Consider the following 20893-nt stretch of genomic DNA (forward strand, 5'->3'; position numbering starts at 1 on the left):
ATCATTAACATTCATATTTAGGTGATAAGATCTCCAGAGAACGGTCTGCATACTTACTACGTGTACAGGACTCGCACTTAAATTTCTCTCTGATTTTAAGGAAATCATAAGGAATATCATTTAAGGAATATCATTGCAATGATATGCCCATTCCTTCAAATGGAGAATACTGCTGAGATTAGTCATGCCTCTAAAAATAGAAAAAACATTTTAAATGTACCCAACATTTTTAATGTACCCCATATAGTATTCTGACTACAATGGGGCTTCTATGTATTAGTGTACTGCAAAAGCTAGAACAGCACAAACAGTCTACGTGTTCAGTGATATGTAACTAAGATAACATATTAGTATTTCAGAACACTGTATATGACCTTCTGTATGCTCAATTTCTACCAACCATTTTTTCCTCATTCCACTTTCTGAAAAGAAATAATGCTTTATGCCAAACCCCACTGAAGGATCTCAAGTGCTTTTCATATATTACTGGTAACTGGCCTTGAAATAGCTTGCAGCATTTTTGTATGAATGAAATTTGCAGAGATAAATATCTGCAAATGATTTCATATTCTTGGGTTATATACCTAAAGAGAATATTCCTTCGTTTTACACATCTTTGTAACACAGAGATTAGCCCAGTGCTGCCCAATCTCTTTGCCCCATACACTGGATGTGCAGTGCCAGTTCATGAGCCTGATCTGGCGCACAGTGCTGGCCCAGCCAGGGCCTCATTCAAATGCACACAGGTTGGGCACAGACCTCATCCCTCCACATGGGGCTGGCCCAGCTGAGACCCAATGCAGCCGCACACAGATATGGCCAGGGCCCAAGTCTTCTGCACAGGACCGGGCCAGCCAGAGCTGATCCAGCCACGTGGGGCTTGCAGATTTGGCAATGGGGAAGCAGTGGCAGGATCTGGCCTGCAGACCAGGGACTGAGCACCTCTGAACTAGCCCAAGGATTTTAGTCAACTAAAAATAATTAGGCAGCTGTAGCTGAATGAAGAAGATAGTTACTGAGACTGGTTTCTGTCTCAAGATTCACATGGATGAACATCTTTTTCCTCCACTTAACACTTCTGTAACAGGGAACCAGAGGCTGACTAGCCTGCTAAGCAAATGGGCAGCCAAGATAAGAGCTGCAGACAGAAGCTGCAGCAGGGAGGACCAAGTGGGTCATCAGTCCTAGGGGCAAACACTGGTGTAAGCCTACCACTCACCTGTCTCAGATAAGGCAGCATTTATGCCCAATTTATTAACCCTGGGGATAAATAAGGGGAATGCCTAGGGGGATGAGCCCAGAAGCTGAGGCCCCAGGCAGTGGGCCTAAGGCAAGAAAACCCAGCTAGATAGAAAGAGCCAAGGCCAGGAGGGCTGAGACTCTTATGAGGACTCTGAGGCCTGAAGGGTCAAACAGTGAGAACAGTGGGTAACACCTGCAAGGCATGGGCATGGCTGTACAGGAAGTCGGAAGATCACAAACACAGCCCTTAAGGCAAATGGTGTCCCAATAGAGAGCGGCTTGACAGTGGACTGGGTTCCTTGGGCCCTTGGGCTGCCTCCCAACCTTTTCTTTCCAAACAACATCAAGTTATGACAGATGAGTGAGAGGGAAGGCCTAAGTGACTGGAGCTACAGCGTTGCTTGACTCCAGCCCTGCCACAAGTTCTCTCCTTGCTGTCTGCCTAGTATGTCATAAATGCACATGTTGTCCAAAGCAACTATTCCTTCTTCAGACATACTCAATTTTGGAAAAACTATATCCTGGTGTAAAACAAAACAAACCCCTATTAGTACTTATCTTACCACAAATGTGATTTCCACTTGTTTGCAGGCTGTGTTTAATTGCATCTTTTTAATTTAAATGCTGTTATACCAAGATAACAAAAACTATTCACTGTCTTGTATTTCCTTTACCAGTTCTGTGATAATTTTCTAATTAATTCACAACTCCAAAACCTTCATTTTTTTGTGTTTCAATTTAACTTTCCAGCTACAGCAATCAGATTAGCCATCAAACCAATTTTGAATAATGTTTCTTCTCCTCACAAGCTGGGTAAGTTCACAAGAAACCACCTCTTTGAACCTATTAAGCTTACATTTGTATTTTGTTCTCCCCAATCTAATTCAGATGTTTGCAGACACACCATTCAGGCTCATATGGTTTTACCAATAGCTGCACAGCTCCTCACCTCAACAACACTGTTATTATTAGTTATTATTTCCTTTATTGTAGTACGTTGAAGAATAGAAACAGAGAAGTGAAGTGGCTTGCCCAACAATGTCCACAGGTGCACCCAGGTCTCCTAACTTCCAGTCCACTGGTCACTAACCCAGTGATTCTCAATCAAAAAAATAAGCAAATTCCCCAACATTATATAAATCAAGTTTTTTATTACCTACCATGCACAGAACTGGAATAATAAGAAACAAGCTTTCATTATGTTTCAAATAACTTTTCTATGCCAAGTAATGTGAGTAGCCTGTTATTGTTCTTGGTTTTGTTGAATTGTACACACAATTCAGTGGCATAGAAAAGAGATTTAAAAATGCTCAAGACAAATGAGGCCAATTCTATTCCACCTACTAAACGTAAGTCAGGATCCAGAGCTGGGGGTATTACCAGCATCTGTTGACAGGGGGCAGGCCAAAGTCAAACCAGAATCCACACCCCAAGCCAGTGGGATTACCAGGTACAGAAACCAGGTCCTACAAGAGTTCCTTAGAAGAAACCAGTCAATTGAGGCTCAGCTGGCCTTGCTTAAGGGGCTGAGTGTTGCTGACCTAGTTACCTGGCTGCAGTGTAAAGGCCTTACAAAATGTAAGTGATTTAGGTACCTATATACACATCTAGCCCACCCTGCTCAAGTCCCTGGAAAAAAAGAGTCAATACAACAAGTGAGTCTTCCTCCTCTTTCCAACACTGACATGACTCAAAAGTCTTCAGGTGTGGTAAGATGATGGTGTGTTACCACAGTGGATCTAATACAGATTTTCAGGGATTTGAACAGGTTGGACTAAGAATGAATGTAGGCTCCTGGCAGACATGACATTTATAGCACAATTAATATGTTAATCACAGAACAAATTGGAACATGATGTCCAATGTCCTCATGAAAAACAACAAAGCATTTTAAAAATCTATTGTACAAACAGTACAATAAGATAACATCGAAACTACTGCTAGGGGGAGAAGGCTGGCTCCTCGCATCATAACCCCAGAACTAGAGTGCAAAGTTGAGCTGTAGACTCACCGGGCGCGTCCACACATGCAAGCACATGTGCTTGCAGCAGCTCAAATAAAAGTGGTGGAAATTTGAGCCAGGGCTTTTTCCCCTCAGCGCACATGCCCGGACATGCACTTTGTTGTGGAGCAAATTGTGCCACTTGGGGCAAAATAACTTGGGGAACCACGAGCCCTGCCCCACTTTCTCCCAGGGTATTGTTTGACCCCTGGATATCCAGAGGTTTAATTTTGCCCTCACACTGCAAATTTGCAGCACAGGGAACTTTTTTTTGTTCCCACATGTGCCTCTTGCAGCATCTCAAAGGGGTCTGACATGCTGCAAGAGGCACGTGCACGTTCATCTGGATGTGCCTACAGGGAGCATCTATACCAGATGCAACTGCACGGTGGTTACTCAGCATTTATTTAGCACTTGTATAAGCAAGTAGTAAATAAATGTACAGTAACCAGAGTTACTGTGCAGCAGAACCGGCAAACACCTTTTAAGTGATGCTACAGCGCAGTAGCCTAATACTACTGTGGAGTAGCATCTCAGCATGGTTTTTGCCACGTGACGCTACTGCACAGTAGTATCAGGCTATTGCAGAGTCTCATGTAGACATGCCCACATAGTATACCCAAATTGTGGCTGACTGCAGTCCAGCTGAACCTCATGATGTGGACCTATATTTGTCACATGTCTCCTCTAGTCAGGACAAGGAGCATCTTACTTTTCTGCAGACAGATCTCTGCTTTGCTAGCAAAGTAGCTTGCACACAGTGGTTTGCTGCTTGTTAAAAGCAGTCAGGCAAGTATGCTGACTCAAAAATACATTAAAATGCAGCAGACCGAAGTATATCAGTTACAGAACTATCTTTTGGTAAAGGCAACTTTGAATTTTTTTCCTTTACAACAGCTATGACCCAGTTACTTAAAGGGTCACTTAAATTGAATTAAATTTTGCCTTTTATGCTGACATACACAAAGGCCAAAATTAAAAGGATTGAAAAATATATATCTATGAAAAACACCCCTTTTCTTTTCACTAAGCATGTTTAAACAGTGCAAATAAACATAAGCAGGTATTGCTGAAAAGGAACTGAAGAGGAAAGAAGGAGGCAGAGGCTGGGAGGGGTCATTAGACACTCAATACGTTCCCACTCAATACATTTCCAAGGGATCAGACAGCCCAGTCTTTGCTGGCCACAAAGTGGACATGTTCCTAAAGCCAGTAGCAAGTCTAGAACAGGAAGAAGTGGGATGCAGAGGTGGTAGAGAGTTCACTGTTCATATGTTCAGCAACTGCAAGCACATTGTCTGTTTGAAACTTTACCAGCCCAATGAACTAGTGGCCCGATTGCTTTTATGAAAAAAAAAAATAATGTCTTCATGATGGCATGCATCCTATCTCTGCACAGTCCTTTGACAATAGACGTGGTTTCAAAGAATTTTTCAGTACTTTGCCCTTGTTAACTCCTAGGCCCCTTGTATAGACTTCTAGTCCTGTCAAAAGTCCGTGTTTAGATCTTGAGTGCTGGCCAGACTTTGACTTGAAGAGAAAGACATCTACAAATAACACCTGAATGATTTGCAGATCGCCTCTATACATTATATATATGCCATGACTAAACAGTTCATCACAGCTTAAATGAAGGATGCTATGCATTCACCCAAATTAAGGCCCCATAAAATGGGAAAAGAGCCATAAAAATGTTCCACATACCCATGTAATGTAGAACATTTTTGGGGCTGGTCTTCATGGTGCCTTACATTTAACATGTGACTGGGGCCATTAGCATATTGTTGGTCCTGTGGCCCTGCCTGCATTGGAGTCTGAAGTGGCACTGTCACCAACAATCAGCTAATTGTTAACTCCAGCCCAAGGCTAGGGAGGGAAAGTGAGGGAAGCTGAAGAGTGACTTTAAACCCCATGTTTGGCAATTCTGGCTCAGCCCTGGGTGTAGGGGATTGGAGGCCCCCAAACTTTAAACCCCACTCCCAGAAGTTCTGGCTGGGCTGCTGGGCAGAGGATCAGAAGCTCCCAGATGTTAAACCATAGGTTTAATATCCAAAGCTCTCCTTGTCCTGGCAAGCCACAATAGAACAAAGGGGATCTGATCCCTGGTCCCAAAATCACACGCTCTCACTATGCATGTGGTGCTTACACAAAGAACAAATAATTCCTTACAATGAACATATCTTTTCATTCCTGTTACTGTTTGGCTTGTCAAAAACTTCAGTTTAATCTCATACTCTTTCTCTGATACCATCCACTTTTAGACAACATCTGGACTTGATGCAGTAGCTAATCAATTCAAACTGAAAAATGTTTAAATGGAAAATGTCACCTTTGAACATATTAAAGGGGTGGAAGAAGCCAACTAAGAATTACAGGAAGTTGTAGAAATCTTGAAAAATCCACATCAATTTACTGTCCTAGGAAGAATACTTCCAAAAGGTATTCTTTTAGTTGTCCATCTGGTATAGCCAAGACTCTTCTTGCCCAAACTGTGGGTGGTGAAGCTGATATTCCATCCTGTTATGCCTCTGGTTCAGAGTTTGATGGGATATCTGTTGGTGTCGGGGGCCAGTTGTATCCAAACTGAAGAAAATAAATTACATAAGAGCAGTGTTATGGATCAGGATGGGACACAATGATCATGCAATATAATGATGAAATTTATAGACAATTTCTATACATTATCTATTAAGGAATGAAGGATGTGACAGTTTAAAGGACATGGCACTTGTTAACACTTTGTCAATATATGCTTATGAGTACTTATCAATACATTAGGACTGCAATATAAATACAGTGCATGTTAACAGACCCATGGCAATAAAGGATGTCATTCCTGATGCTTTTAGCAGCTCCTTAATGCTTTTCTAAGCATCCTCCTCTGAGGATGCAACACTTCTTATCATTTCCTCATACTACACAGTTTTTGCTCCAGCATATAAATAATAAAAATGTATTCTTTATTTCTTTTTTCACTCTGTTGACAAGCAGTTACACAACCAGAGCAGTGAGTAGCTTACATGAAAGAAGAAAACTCACTAAATCCAAGTGCCAGGGATTAAGCGATGCAATCATTTTGAAGATAACCCCATGAAGTGCCTTTGGAGGTATCAAAGTCTAAACAATATTAACCGAGATGGTCTCTTTAGGCAAGTTACCCCTAAACACAGCTACCCCTACATCAGATAGCAATTATTGTTCAGACCCATGGGGGATAAATTTACAGATTAGAATCAGAGGAACAGATAAATTATAGTAGTTTTCATAAATGTGTTGCTTTTGCTTAAATTCCTACAAAGACCTGGTTTACACTTATGACCAAATCCATCATGAATCCTATTACCTTTTACATAGCTGAAAATTCAAAATCAGGCAGTTTGTATCCATTCTGTGAAGCGGCTGTAGTGTGAAAGGGTCGTTGCAATATCTAGGGGCACTGATTGATGAAGAAGTATGAAAGAAGGCCATCAGCTCCCTTCTTTCCTGCCATGCCTTGATGTATTTATCCTTTAGAAAAATGAAGGCTGCGCCAGAGCTCCCCAAGCCTTGTCTAGGGCGGCCGTTGTGGCAGAAGGCCACCTCTGTTTCTCCCCAAAAACTGCTCTGTGACAAGTTGGTTAGTACGGGCCATGCAGAGGGTACACACCTTACCCTATCTCTTTAGGTAACCTGAGCTGGATACATTCCTGAGGGAGAGGGGAAACCTGTTCCCTCTGCCTACGTGACTGGCATCACATACCTGGGTGAGGGGCTTGGGCTCCCTGGTGGGCTAGAGATTGCCAGTCTGCCCAGCAACCAGTGATGCATTTCAAATTGGCTGGCTGACATCCAACGGGTGCTGGCCTCCATTGAACCAGGTCAATGAGGTCATAAGGGCTATATAAGTTAAGGACTGCCAGGAAGAGGAGGCAAAAGCCATGAGGAAAACTCAGAGAGAGAGAAGAGCTGCACCATCTGAAACTTACTCTCTCTCTCAAAACTCATGATCAAGGAACTGCCTGCCTCCAGAGGGAATCTCCACCTGCCTCTGGATGATATCTGGTAAGCTACCTCAGATCTAACTAGATATATAGCTTGCAGCAACTCAGATGTGTGATCAAAGGCTACTCCAGCCACCCTGTTTGCTCTATGGGATTTCTCTGATACTACTCAACTCTGTACTCTATTCCAAACCTACTCCTTGTAACCAATAAAGTTCTCCTTCGTACCTTGCGTGGGAGACTTATTGGGAGTGGGTCTAGATTATGCCTTGGGGTCCCCCTTGGTTCAGCTGACTAAGGGAGACCACTACTTGTGCTTCCGACTGAGGGAAGTATCCCAAGTTCTTGGAGTGAGTCAAGTACCCTCGAGGGCTACTATGCCTGTGTTTCCCAGAGGACACCATGCCAGAATCAAGCCCAGCCCTGGGTGGTGGCAACTCTACCCCCAGGCTAGCAGGTGTGCTTCAGGAAGGGGGTCAGCCAGACGTGAGGCACTCCCAGGCAGGTATTTGGAGCCTGGAAGGCGGTCAGGCACAGTGAGGTGGGTATCTCAGTGCAGGAGCACCCACTACTGGCCCACCACACCATCTACATATGAATAAAAAAAGCACTTTGCCATTTTGCTTCAGCACAAGCAGCTGGAAAGGGCAGTATCCTGTCCCACCCAAACCTGAATGAGTGGGATTTAACCAGGGAGCATATGAGGGACACAACCATATCTGTGCTGCAAGAGCAGTCTAGACCCAAAAGAGGGGCCTCAACTAGCACTATAACCCTGGACATTGGGACAATTCATGAGAAGCCAGAATGTTGGCATCTAAGCTCACACTGTGCCCAAGCACAAGTGACTGGAAGGTTTAAGTAGAGACATCTGTATCCTTTATTATTTTGGACAGTATTAACCTCTGAAAATTCAGGTTGGGTCCTGAGTGAACTATACTATTGCTGGGGAGAACAAGTATAATTCTCCATAAAGGTCTCCCAGAATTACCTTTAGATTTGACTGAGACAAATCACTGCTCTTTTCTGGCAGCTCAATTAAGTGATGTTTCATTATTTTAACACTTTTTTTATTCAAAAGGTCACTTTAGACACAAATGTGTGTACAACATAATTAACTGTAACTCATCAAGCTTAGAATTATTTCTCCTTTCCGAGAGAGTTGCAAATGTTCACAATGCAATGAAATATAGTCGATATTCATAGTTCTAGCATTGTATTGTAGACATCTCACAAAAAAAATAGATAGGGTTTGGCTTGAAAATAGAACAATTTTTGAGCCAAAAAAAGTCAATTTAAAAGTTTGTCCATTTGCTTACACATTTGTTTCTGAGCATAAGGAAAAGTAATCTTGTTTTCAAGTAGAGCCATTTGTATCTTGAAAGTTTGAAATTCAGAATTTTTCTGTAAATAAGACTCACTTTTCACACCACTATATATGAGCATGTCACCTGCTTCAATGAGAAAGCAGCTGTTCGGCAAAAATAGAAAAAAGGTATAGGAAAAAAGATCCTAGAATAGAAGTATGTTTTTATTTTTACACAAATGCTTCTTCTATTATCCTGTCATGAGTACGAAGCATGGGAATATTTTCCAGTGCTTTAATTGGGGAAGAAGTCATGGTGTGTACTGCCAAAAATAATGGTACATGCAATCTTTTTCTCTCTCTTCTACTTTTTAAATTTAAAATTGGTAATAGAAATAGGCTAGTGGTGAAACCTCCCTCACCTTTCCAGTTTGACTACCTTCTGTGTCGTGTCTGGAGAAGTTTACCACTTAGTCATATAAGAGTTAGGCATTGAGCAGTCAATGTCAACAGAAATTAGGGCAGGCCAGAGAAAGGGACCAGAGAAGGACAGTGCACATCATCTACACATTGGTTCTCTGAAGCTAACATGAGAAAAAGTAATACAGCCTGTCGACCCACATATCCATCCATTACAGTAACAGGTCAGTAGGCATGTCTACAAGTTCATTAATGCACCTTAGGTACTGCTCATTTAGTTTAGTACTTGCTTAATAAAGTATTAACTTAATGCACAGTAACTAGTTACGTGCAGTAGTGCCAGTGCACCAGTTTTTTGTGATGCTTCCTGCACATTAGCCTAATAACACTGCACAGTAGGCTATTACCACGGTTTTTAACTGCCACACTACTGTGCAGTGTTATTAGGCTAATGTTCAGGAAGCATCTTGTGTAGACGTGCCCCAGCTGTGATTCCATTGACTTAAGTGAAGCTAAACCAATGTACAGCCAGCAAAAAGGATCAAATCATGTTGCTCTAATCCCTTTTCCACAGAACCACTGTGTGTTAGGAAGATTTCTTCCTCTCTCTTTAAGGAAAGTTCTGGCCAGCCAGCCAGCCAATGGAATGGAGTGAGGGATGAAGACCCGGTATGAAGGACCAGATTTGAACAGGAATAGTCAGGACAAATGGCCAAATTAGTTTTAAGATGGAGCTTGATAAATTATCAATAGTATTATCTGACATTATTGCTTGTTATAGCAGAGGACTAGGTTCAACAACTATGGAAGGAGGGCCCTTACAGTCATAAATCCTATGTGCTAGATTTTTAAAGATATTTAGGGACCGAACTCCTGGGCCCATGATATCTTCCAATGGCCCCCAAGCCTAGCAGGTGTGGGAACCTGAATATGATCTATTCCTGGAGAAAGGAAGATGGACACCACCTCAAAGAAACCAAGTGGATCCAATTCTGCAAGAAGAATGTTACATGAATCCCTCAGCTTCAGTGGGAATACGTATTTGTTTTCAGTACATGCCTAGCTACTTTACTGGATCAAGGCAAGAGTGCTCAACTGTTTGCAGGAATGATCCTTGATTTAGGGGCATTAACATGGAAGGATTGTGTACAATTTGGCAGTGTCCTTTTGACAAACACATTGGGATGCAAGTATCATTTCTCTGTTCTAATATATTTTGAAGTTCAAATCAATCTAACTTCCCAGATTAGCTTTTCTGGCTATGAAGTTGGTTTCAAAATTGATCCTTTTTGTTCTCTTTTGCATCATCTATTCCTTGCAGCTAGAAGGGTAACTGCCTCAGAATGGAAATCTCCCAATAATGTAGATAACAAATGGCTGTTAAATTTCAGGATGTTTCACCTGTGGAGAAACTCGGAGGTGTCTGAAAGTATACACATGCCAGCTATAATAAAACATGTTTATAGAAAATAGCCATCATTTCTACAAACCAACAAATATTATTAGTCCTCTCAATATATATGCTTCTCTGTAAACAGCTGATAAACTACTTTTATATAAGTAGCAACTCTCTGTTTTAAGTAATGAATTTTCAGTTTTTTACCAAAAGCTTCTACTTCTACTTCAATAAGAATGATTTTTTTTTTTTAAATAAAAGGAACATCCTTAATAAGCCTGATGGGTTTTTATTCTACCCTTGGCTCCTTCTCTAGTCATGTTAACCTGTGTATGGTTTAAGACCACTGCCAGCCTGATTTAAAAGACTTCCACACCTGCATAGGCCTGGTGTGAATGACTACATGAGGGACAATGGAAAGAAGACCCAGTGGTTTATTTTCAAACCCAGCATTACTCCCAGGTAAGACCTGTGGGCCCGTTTTCAAACCAGCCAACATTTTTTCCCGTGGTTTCCAAAAACAAGTGTTTATAATTGAAGGAAATCTAGACTCTCAAGCAAAACATTTCAAAAGCAGTAATGCAGAATAAGTGACAACTATAACCCTTTCAAATTAGATCCTGAAACCCCGCAAAGTGCAAGCAAACTGGCTTTGCAATAGGGCCTTTGGCAAGGTATGACGCATGAGGACTACGCAGGGCATGGAAGGCTGGTGGAGCATATATGACTTCTGCAGCTTGTCTCAGTAGGGAGATTCTGGAAAGTTGATGGGGACAATCAGCTGCCTAGGACAGGGGTGGCACAAGAAGCACAGGCAGCCTGTGTGTGTGGCATTCAGAAGATCGGGGCTTGGGGGCAGGAAGCAGAACAGCAGATAGGGCAGATTACAGCAGTCAAGGAGCAGAAATCAGATCAAGCAGGAGAAAGAGATCAGGCTGGCATGGAGTTGGGGGGCAAGGGCTAATTTGTGGCGCACCTGCTAAAAAAGTTAGCCCTCACTTGCCTAGGAGGAACTCCAGTCCTGTCCACAAAGGTATCCGCTTCTTTTGGATTCCTATAGAGCATAAATGATGAAGATACAGCCAGCAGAGCTAACCTACCCAGCCTGCAGGGCTCCCCATGGATCCAGAAATTTGGCAGCATGGTGAGCAGTGGCAGTGCTAATTGCCAGGGCAGTTAAGTCTGTTGCCATCATCCTGCCACCATATTTTTGGGCCCATGAGGAGCTCTGTGGGATGGATCCAGAGTGTGAAGCCATGTCATCTGCCTCACGGGGCTATTGCAGGGCCAGAAATTTAAAGGCAGGAGGAGCAGTAGCTGCCACGGTTCTCAGAGCTGCAGCAATTAATGCTGCCATCATCAAATTCCAATGCCAGACGACACAGCTCTGGGCTCCAGATCCAGCTTGCAGACTAGCCCCATGCCACTCAGCTGGCCCACAGCCTGGTTCAGCACCACTTGCTGGGCCAGATGAGTACCCCTGCTATAGAGTAATCAGAGGTACATAGCCCTCTTACCCTGAACCCTGAAAAAGTGTGGCCACAGTGAATATGTCAGGTCTGTGACCTTCCAAGCCCATGCAGGCTAGTAGCACCTTCCAGTAGCTAAAGTGACACAATGTTCAAAGCCACAGTGGGATGGAAAAAGAGCCAAAAATATGTTTCTGTATTTTTAAGAAATAATTATATTAGAAATGCCAAAATAAGTCTTTGAGATGTTTCTTAACTGGAGGGAGAAATAAATTAAACATGCAATAAAAGTTTTATAGCAGTTAGTGATTTCACTTTGGAAAACCTGCTAGGAATAAATTTAATGGCATCATAAATTTTCTTTTGTGGGGAATGATTATTTGGGGCTTTCAGGTTTGACAGCTTCTTGTAAATCTAATCAGCTACCTAGCAATTAATAATGTTAAATTGCCTTACATCCTTCTACATGAATACCATCACACCGAGAGGAAGCATGTACCTTCCAAAACTTCAGAGGGCTCTTCGATCAATTCATGCTTGCTTGACAATTATTCCCTGTCACAGATCAACCCTTTTCTGGGGAAGCTGTGCTTCAGGGCTCCTCCAAAAGCCTTGTCCAGTTTCTCTCCCTGAAGCCACCCTAGCCTGGTTTCTTGATGGGCATGCCTTTGGCTTTGAGACCCTGGCTCATCTTCATCCCTGGTTTCCCTGGCTATCTGTAATACTCCTTCCTTACAGAGCTCCTTCTTTGCTCCTCTCCCAGGAAAGGGGGATTGTTAATTCAAGGCAGGAATGGGGGGGCAGTCTCTATCCTTCCACAGACTCCTGCTTTCTCTCTCCCCAGTTCCTTCAGAGCCTCCTTTTCTTTTCCTTAGGTACAGTAGGACACATTAGGAACAGATTTAGCAAAAAAATGATGGTAGTTAACCTGAGAACTAAACTCACCCTATACAATGAAATATAATGTCACCAGGATCCATCAGAAAACAGTGTCCAGGGCCTGCAGTCTTCCCCTGGGGTGAAAGGGGCATCTACATATACTACGATGAAACCATGTACAGCAAGAAGTGTTCACACTGAGATCTGAAGTGTTCCCAACAAGAACTCCAGGCTAGATCTCAGCCCACTAGCCTCTTTGGTCACATACCTTCATTCCCCCAAAATTTAACAAAAGCACTTTCCAAATTACTAAATAACTGTCAGGATCACATCTTTAGGAAGCGAGCAAAAGATGTCAGGTTCCTACTGGTATCACTGAAGGAGCTTTCCTTTCACATTAGACTCTGCCTGACCAGACTCTGTTATCTTATTCTAGCAGAAGCAGGTGATCTGCATGTGACACATCGCGAGTCATCACTCAAACTCACAACTTACTGTGTTTTCATCTATTATGCTTTTGAACTTAGATTTATGTTTGAACCAAATTATTTGTCACTGGTATGGAGGGCTTTATAATTATTTGCCATGGGCTAAGTTTATAAAAGGAATAAAACACTAGAAAACTAGAAAGGGTGCCAATAACATTGCTGTTTCAAGATGATACAATGCATCGTAGGTTAGACAATGACGCAGTAGTTGTTAGAAGTGCTTAAGCCATGAGAAAAAGAGTTAAATCATAAATTTAGAGAGATTTAGATTTGCTATAACCCAGGGGTAGACAAAACATGGCCCGTGGGCCAATCCAGCCTGCCAAGCAATGCTGTCCAGCCCACAGCAGGTCCCTCAGCCCTGCCTGGCCCAGGTGTAGGGAGCACCTATGCTTACAAGTTGCTTAAAAGTTTTGTACTGTGCTCTGAAGCTGATTTTAGCAGTTTGCTTGTGACAGTCTGCCAGCAACACATCCAAGAGAAGGAACTTTTGCACAACAACCAGATGTGGTGGGAAAACAAGAGGGTTGCCACTGCAGCTTTGCCCAGCAGATCTTCTTTAACTAATTCTAATCTGAATTGCTAGATTCTTTAAATAACCAATTCTTTCTTTACTTCAACTTGAAGCTGCCTTTTATTTCACAGCGAGAAATTCTCAAGTCTTAACCCTCCCAAATCGTTAATGGTATTGCCTTTGTACCTACCACTTCAATCATCGAGAAATCATTTGCCTTTTCTATTGAAAAAAAAGGAGCTTCCTTTATATTCAAGTCCAGCGACCCTTTGAAACACATACAATACATTCTAAAAAAATTCTCTCTACTACTGTCTGAAACAGCACAAATTGCATGAATAAATCTGATTTTCTGAAGTCTCTGTAACTGTCCAAAATAATATTGATCATCTCTTATATTCATCTGGGAGGGATTATCCTTTATCCTTATTCATGTCATGTCTTTATCCCTTTTTCCCCAAATGTATAAAACAACAGCCATTCTTTTGAAACTTGTGGCTGCTCTGTTCCCAGTTTCATTAGCTGGGTTAAAACAAACATATCGGGACTAATCCACAAGAAAGACTACAAATGAGATGGTAGCATTGGGACTCCTGAATGTCCAGCAATCTCATGAGAGGACAGGACCCAGGGCCTTATGAACCAGAGGTCAGTAGCTGGGCCATCAACCAGGATAAGCTCGAAGTGTGTGCATATGTATACACACACACACAAGCAAGCAAGAAGGAATACTTGACCATTTTGATCCTTTTGAAATGGTAGGCATTTGAGACTGTGCAAACCCTATGCAGTTTTATATTTTTCTGAAGTTCTTGCCCCACGTTACACTGTGAGCCACACAAATGCTCATCGCCTTAGTGCTAGTTTGCAGTCACACCTTCAACTTGAGTGGCACATCTGTGGGGAACGGCCACACCTTATTGGACCAGAAGCTGGGTCATGCGGATCAAGAGATAATCAGATAATCCTGCCCTGGAGTGGTATCATTTATAACCGCATAGCAAGTGCTTTAAACCACTTAAAGGTGTTAATGTGCAGAAAACCCAGGGGTTAAAAACTCCAGAAGCCACACAGAATTAATGCGTACCAAGGCCCTGTGTTTTCTATCTACTTAAAAACATGATTTATTAGTCCCTGGAAGAGAAGAATTAGGGATTTGTTGGTAGAACATAATTCAAAGGCCTGGGTATCTATAATCTGAGAATTAAAATGTTATTATTTCCTCCAACTACCCCCACATTCATTCATAGACTTGTGCAATTTAATCTACTGCAATGAACTACCTAATGAACTAGAATACCAGCTCTCTTCTTCATTCCTTTGGAATTGTTGGTAAATTACAAAAACATGGTAATAATGCCACAACGTGGCAACATCCAGCTTATTATCCACCTCAGTCTGAATTTTCAGGTGATTAAGCAATTCTACATGCCTCAGTCCTCAAGCCCCCAAGTGAAGACAGCCTTAAAGAACCTTAATTTTTCAAATAGCGGAGCTTCAGTAATGATAAACAAGGCATTTTTTATACTATAGGAAAATGTGCACATTTACTTCACATTCTTGAAATAGGCCTAGTTAATATAAGATTAAATGTGATAACGTTGTAAACTTCAGTTAGTTCACCAAAGAAAGCCACCAAAACAAAATGTATTTCAAATACGTTTTCACGGTTAAGCCCCAAAATACATCCCTTCCCATGACTGTATTCTCATAGCACATGAGCCGGAAGAGTTGTTTCTTTGAGCAGTGTACTAACAGTTGGATGATCCTTACTGGAACTGGTATGTGAAACAAAGCTGCAGTATTGACTTGGCTCATATAAGTCATACCTGTAGTTACTCTATTTAAATGTTCTTATTCTTGTTAACCCCTACCTAAGTCACAGATACTGTCAGAGACCATCACTGAAACTCAGCCTCTCCTCACAAGTCATGTCCCCCAGCCCCCTCACTATCTTCATTGCCCTCCACTGAACCCTTTTCCAATTTGTCCATGTCATTTCTGTAGTTGGGCCCCCAAAACTGGGCACAGTACTCCAGATGTGGCCTCACCAGTGCTGAATAGAGGGGAATAATCCCTACCTTCAGGATTTGCTACATGATTTTTCCAAGGACTGAGGTGAGGCCAACCACTGTAACTCTGACCAGTCTGTAGATGACAGCCGGCAGTTCTGCAATGACATCAGCCAACTCCTTCAGCACCCCCAGGTGCATCCCATCCAGCCCCATGGACTTATACATGTCCAGCTTTTCTAAACAGTCCCTAACCTGTTCTTTTGCCACTGTTAGCTACTTAACTCCTCCCTAAAACTGAGCTGCCAGGTACAGTAATCTGGGAGATGACCTTGCCTGTGAAGACTGATGTGAAAAGGTATTGAGCACTTCAGCCTTTTCTACATCCTCTGTCACTAGGTTGCCTCCCCCATACAGTAAGGGACCCACACTTTCCCTGATCCTCCTCTTGTTACAGACATACTTGTAGAAACTCTTCTTGTTACCCTTCACATCCCTTGCTAGCTGCAACTCCAATTGTGCTTTGGCCTTCCTGACTCCATCCCTGTATGCCCAAGCAATACTCTGATACTCTCTCTAGTTGTTTATCCGAGTTTCCACTTTTTGTAAGCTTCTTTTTTGTGATTTACTTTGCTGAAGAGTTCCCTGCTAAGCCAAGCTGGTCTTCTGCCATACTTGCTAGTCTTCCTACGTGTCGGGATGGTTTGTTCTTGCACTCTCAATAAGGATTCTTTAAAGTACAGCCAGCTCTCCCGAACTCCGCTCCCCCTCAGACTGGCTTCCTGGGCTATCCTGCCTATGAGGAGAGTCCTCCTATGACACTGGAGTCAGAAGCGGACTGGCCAAGTTTGCCGATGACACCAAACTTTGGGGCAAAGCATCCATACCACAAGACAGGCAGGTTATCCAGGCTGACCTGGACAGGCTCAGCAAGTGGGCAGACGAGAATCTGATGGTGTTCAATGCCGATAAATGCAAGGTTCTCCACCTTGGGAAAAAAAACCCGCAGCATCCTTATAGGCTCGGCAGTGCTATGTTGGCTAGCACTATGGAAGAAAGAGACTTGGGGGTCATCATTGACCACAAGATGAACATGAGCCTGCAATGCAATGCGGCGGCTAGTAAAGCGACCAAAACACTGGCTTGCATCCATAGATGCTTCTCAAGCAAATCCCGGGATGTCATTCTCCCCCTGTACTCGGCCTTAAGACCCTACGATGACAGGCTGAGAGCCCTGGGGCTCTTTAGCCTGAAAAAGCGCAGGCTCAGGGGTGATCTGATGGCCACCTACAAGTTTATCAGGGGTGACCACCAGTATCTGGGGGAACGTTTGTTCACCAGAGCGCCCCAAGGGATGACGAGGTCGAATGGTCACAAACTACTTCAAGATTGTTTCAGGCTAGTCATAAGGAAGAATTTCTTTGCTGTCCGAGCCCCCAAGGTCTGGAACAGCCTGCCACCGGAGGTGGTTCAAGCGCCTTCATTGAACACCTTCAAGATGAAACTGGATGCTTATCTTGCTGGGATCCTATGACCCCAGCTGACTTCCTGCCCTTTGGGCGGGGGGCTGGACTCGATGATCTTCCGAGGTCCCTTCCAGCCCTGATGTCTATGAAATCTATGAAATCTATGAAATGAGCTCCCTAACCAAGTCAAAGTCTGCTTTTCTGAAGTCCAGGGTCCATACTCTGCTTCTCTCCATCCTTTCATTCCTCAGGATCCTGAACTTGATCATCTCTTGTTCGCTGCTGCCCAAATTGCCCTCCACTATTACATTCCCCACCAATTCTTGCCTGTTTGTGAGCAACAGGTCAAGAAGAACATGGCCCCGAGTTGGCCACTCCAGCACTTGAATCAGGAAGTTATCCCCAACACTCTCCAAAAACATCCTGGGTTGCCTGTGCATTGCTGTATTGCCCTCCCAGTAGATGTCAGAATGACTGAAGAATCGGGGTTTCTGATCAGGAAACTTCCACTAGCTGTTTAAAGAAAACCTCATACACCATTTCCTCCTGCTCTGGTGGTCTACAGCAGATGCCCCCCATCACCCTTGTTGCTCTCCCCTCTGACCATAACCCAGACGCTTTCAGCAGGTCTATGTCCAATTTCATACTGGAGCTGTGAGCAATCATACGGCTCTTGTATATGAAGTGCAGCTCCTTCTCCTCTTCTCCCCTGCCTGTCTTTCTGGAACAATTCATACCCATCCATGACAACGTTCCAGTCATGCAAGCTATCGCACCAAATCTCTGTTATTCCAATCACATCATAGTGCCATGACTGTGCAAGGACTTCCAGGTCTTCCTGCTTGTTTCCCAGGCCCCATGCATTCGTGTACAGGCATGTAAGGTAACTAGGCGACTGCCCTGATTTCTAAGGAAGAATGAGAACACCAGTCCTGTGGCCCCCTCTTGCTTGCTCTTCCTCCAGGTCACTGACTTCCCACTTACTTCAGGGTTTTGGTCTCCATCCTCCTGCAAACTAGTTTAAAGCCCTCCTCACTAGGTTAGTGAGTCTATCTACAAAGATGCTCTTCCCTCTCTTTGTCAGGTGAATCCTTTCTCTTCCTAGCAAACTTTCTTCTTGGAATACTATCCCACGGTCAAAGAAGCCAAAGCCATGCTGGTGACATGACCTGCACAGCCAGGTATTGATCTGCAGGATGCACCCTCTCCTGCCCGGGCCCTTTCCCTTGACCAGAAGGATTGAAGAGAATAGCACCTCAGCCCCCAGCCCCTTCACCCTTGTACCCAGAACCCTATAGTCATTTTTTATCTGCTCAGGGTCTCCCCTGGCACTATCATTGGTGCCCAGATGGATGAGCAGCATGGGGTAGTACTCAGAGGACCAGATAAGTCACAGTAATCCCTCCATGACATCTTGGATTTGGGCTCCAGGCAAGCAGAAGACTTCCTGAGACAACAGGTCAGGTCAGCAGATGGATCCCTACATCGTCTGCAGAAGGGAGTTTCTACCCACCACCACCCGTCTCTTCTTCGTAGTGGTGGTCTCGATCCTGCCCACTGTGGGGAGGCCTGGCCTGTCCTCCCCCACCAATGAATGGAATGTGGTCCTTTCCCTCTGTTACTAGAGCTCCATATCTATTGCCCAGATGAACTGCTGCAGGTGGACATGAAGATTTCTCCTTGCTGCCAGAGGTCATCAGCTTCCACCTTTCTGGGAGTCTGGAAGTTCTTCCTCTGCCATCCCAGAGGTCTCCTCCAGCATCAAATCAATGAACTCCTCATGGTGGAAGATGCTTCGGAGCCTCACCACCTCCTCCTGTAGCTCTCTTGCACTGATGTAATTGTCTTATATTATTAAGCTGTGTGTGTGGGTGTGTGTATGTGTATGTAGGGCACAATGGACCTTCCATATTGGCTGGGGCTCTTAATTTGATGCCTTAACATAACTCACTGCTAGCAGATACTGACCCAAGTACAAGGTATATCTCCTTAAAAAACATCTCACTTCCACAAGGAGCTGCAGTGGAGCATGGCACCAAAGGGATTAACCGGACTGATGAGTATAGCTAAGAACTTTTATATTTCATCTTCATTGCTTAAAAAGCAGGGCATTTCCTAGCATATACAGTAACTAATGTGCTCGAGCTGTCCCCAGGTAAAATACATAATAACAGCTCACGTGTTCAAACTACCACAAGAAATTAGCCAAACTTTTATAAGCCAGAAAAGCAAAACAATGAACAGAATGAGTAGCAGTGCTCCCCTTGTTAAAAGTAAATACAATTCTTTCCTTTTGTCCCAAAGCTCATTGTTTATATCTACACAAATATCTCTAGCTATGAAAATACAGAGACAAATCCCTATTTCTAGCTCAACGCTAACAGCAGAGTTCTCTCTCTCTCAGTATCATCTAGGTTTAGAAGGTTAAATATGTGTGCCTCATTCATTTGAAGAGATGCCAGGTAGATAGCAAATAGGCTTATGTATATAAATTAATAAGATATAAAAGCAAATGTTTATTGTTGGATAATTAATAGCAAATTCAAAGTCAAAACACAACCAAACCACAAAATGCAATGCAACAGTTTCAGTATATGGAGATTCCCCCATCTAAACCAAAATGGGTAGCTCTTCAAGACAGAAAAAAATAGACAGCCCGCTTAGGCAGAAAATATTAAAACTAAATATATTCACAAAGGCCTACAGCAATAGAAATCCCTTGAGGTAGCACTGTATAGTCCCTAATCAGCTTTTCCCTGGGCTTTTTTTGGAGGAAAAAAAGAAATAGATATAATTAGATTTTAAAAGTCATATTACACGTAAGAAATTGCACTACAAAGAGAAGAGTTAGAATACGAAATTCAATATCCCTTTTTTAGAAGAATGTCAGAAAGCTTTTATTCAATTAGCACTGCCACTAAAAATTGTTTGCACTGGTAATGGCATGATAAAATGTTAAACAGCAGGTGGGAGTTCCATTACAAAATGCCCAGGAGGAAACCAGATGAAAGATTTTTTTATCTGCTTAGAATTGACCGTTATTATAATTGAGTAACTTTTTTTAAAAGGCACTAGACTGTGTTTTCATGACCTTAATTGCCTCTCATAACTTCATACATCATATGTTATTGTTGTTCATACCTTAAGTGTCACTTGATATTCATACCAATAGTCAATCATTCTTGATAACTGATATTGTTAATTTACATATTTTCAAGGCCTTTCTCTAATCATTAACTAACCACATGGGTTGTAAAAATCAATGCTCTGAACACTCATTAATAATAGGAAAAATAATTCAGCCCCTAACTGATGAATGCTCTATATTATTTAATTCATATTAATTGCCAGAACAGAGAACCAAGTGCTCTGAAACACAAGCATCAAATTCTCCCATGCAGCAATGCAGCAGTTTAATGCTTTAATGTGTACTGACATTTTTTCCACGTTTTATATAGAACATTATTCTCAGACAATTGCAAAGCTTTCCAATGGAAATAGTTCGGGCTAAATTCTTTTCTTATGTAGTTACTGTTTGCATAAAGCCTTAGAAGGCTGAAGAAATTCTTGTGATCTAACAGCAAGAATAGTAAAGCAGTTCCTTGGCATACTAGCTGTCTTACCAGACGTTGAAGGATTTACTTTTCCTCCTCTACACAATGGGGAGCCTCGATACAATAAATGTTATTCTCTACATGGCCCATGAGTTTCAGTGAGAG

The 20893-nt window shown here is 42.7% G+C and overlaps 1 long non-coding RNA gene across 1 annotated transcript in view; it reads right to left on the bottom strand.

The window, feature by feature from the left end:
• Positions 1-5715: 5715 nt before the first annotated feature.
• The window catches only part of LOC102385746, a 73186-nt gene continuing 58008 nt past the window's right edge, over positions 5716-20893 (bottom strand). Inside the window, exon 3 of the long non-coding RNA XR_323201.1 lies at positions 5716-5827. This is a non-coding gene — a long non-coding RNA (uncharacterized LOC102385746). The remainder of the gene's footprint in view (positions 5828-20893) is intronic.

Source organism: Alligator sinensis, unplaced genomic scaffold (assembly GCF_000455745.1).
Source record: "Alligator sinensis unplaced genomic scaffold, ASM45574v1 scaffold277_1, whole genome shotgun sequence".
NCBI classification, from domain to species: Eukaryota; Metazoa; Chordata; order Crocodylia; family Alligatoridae; genus Alligator; species Alligator sinensis.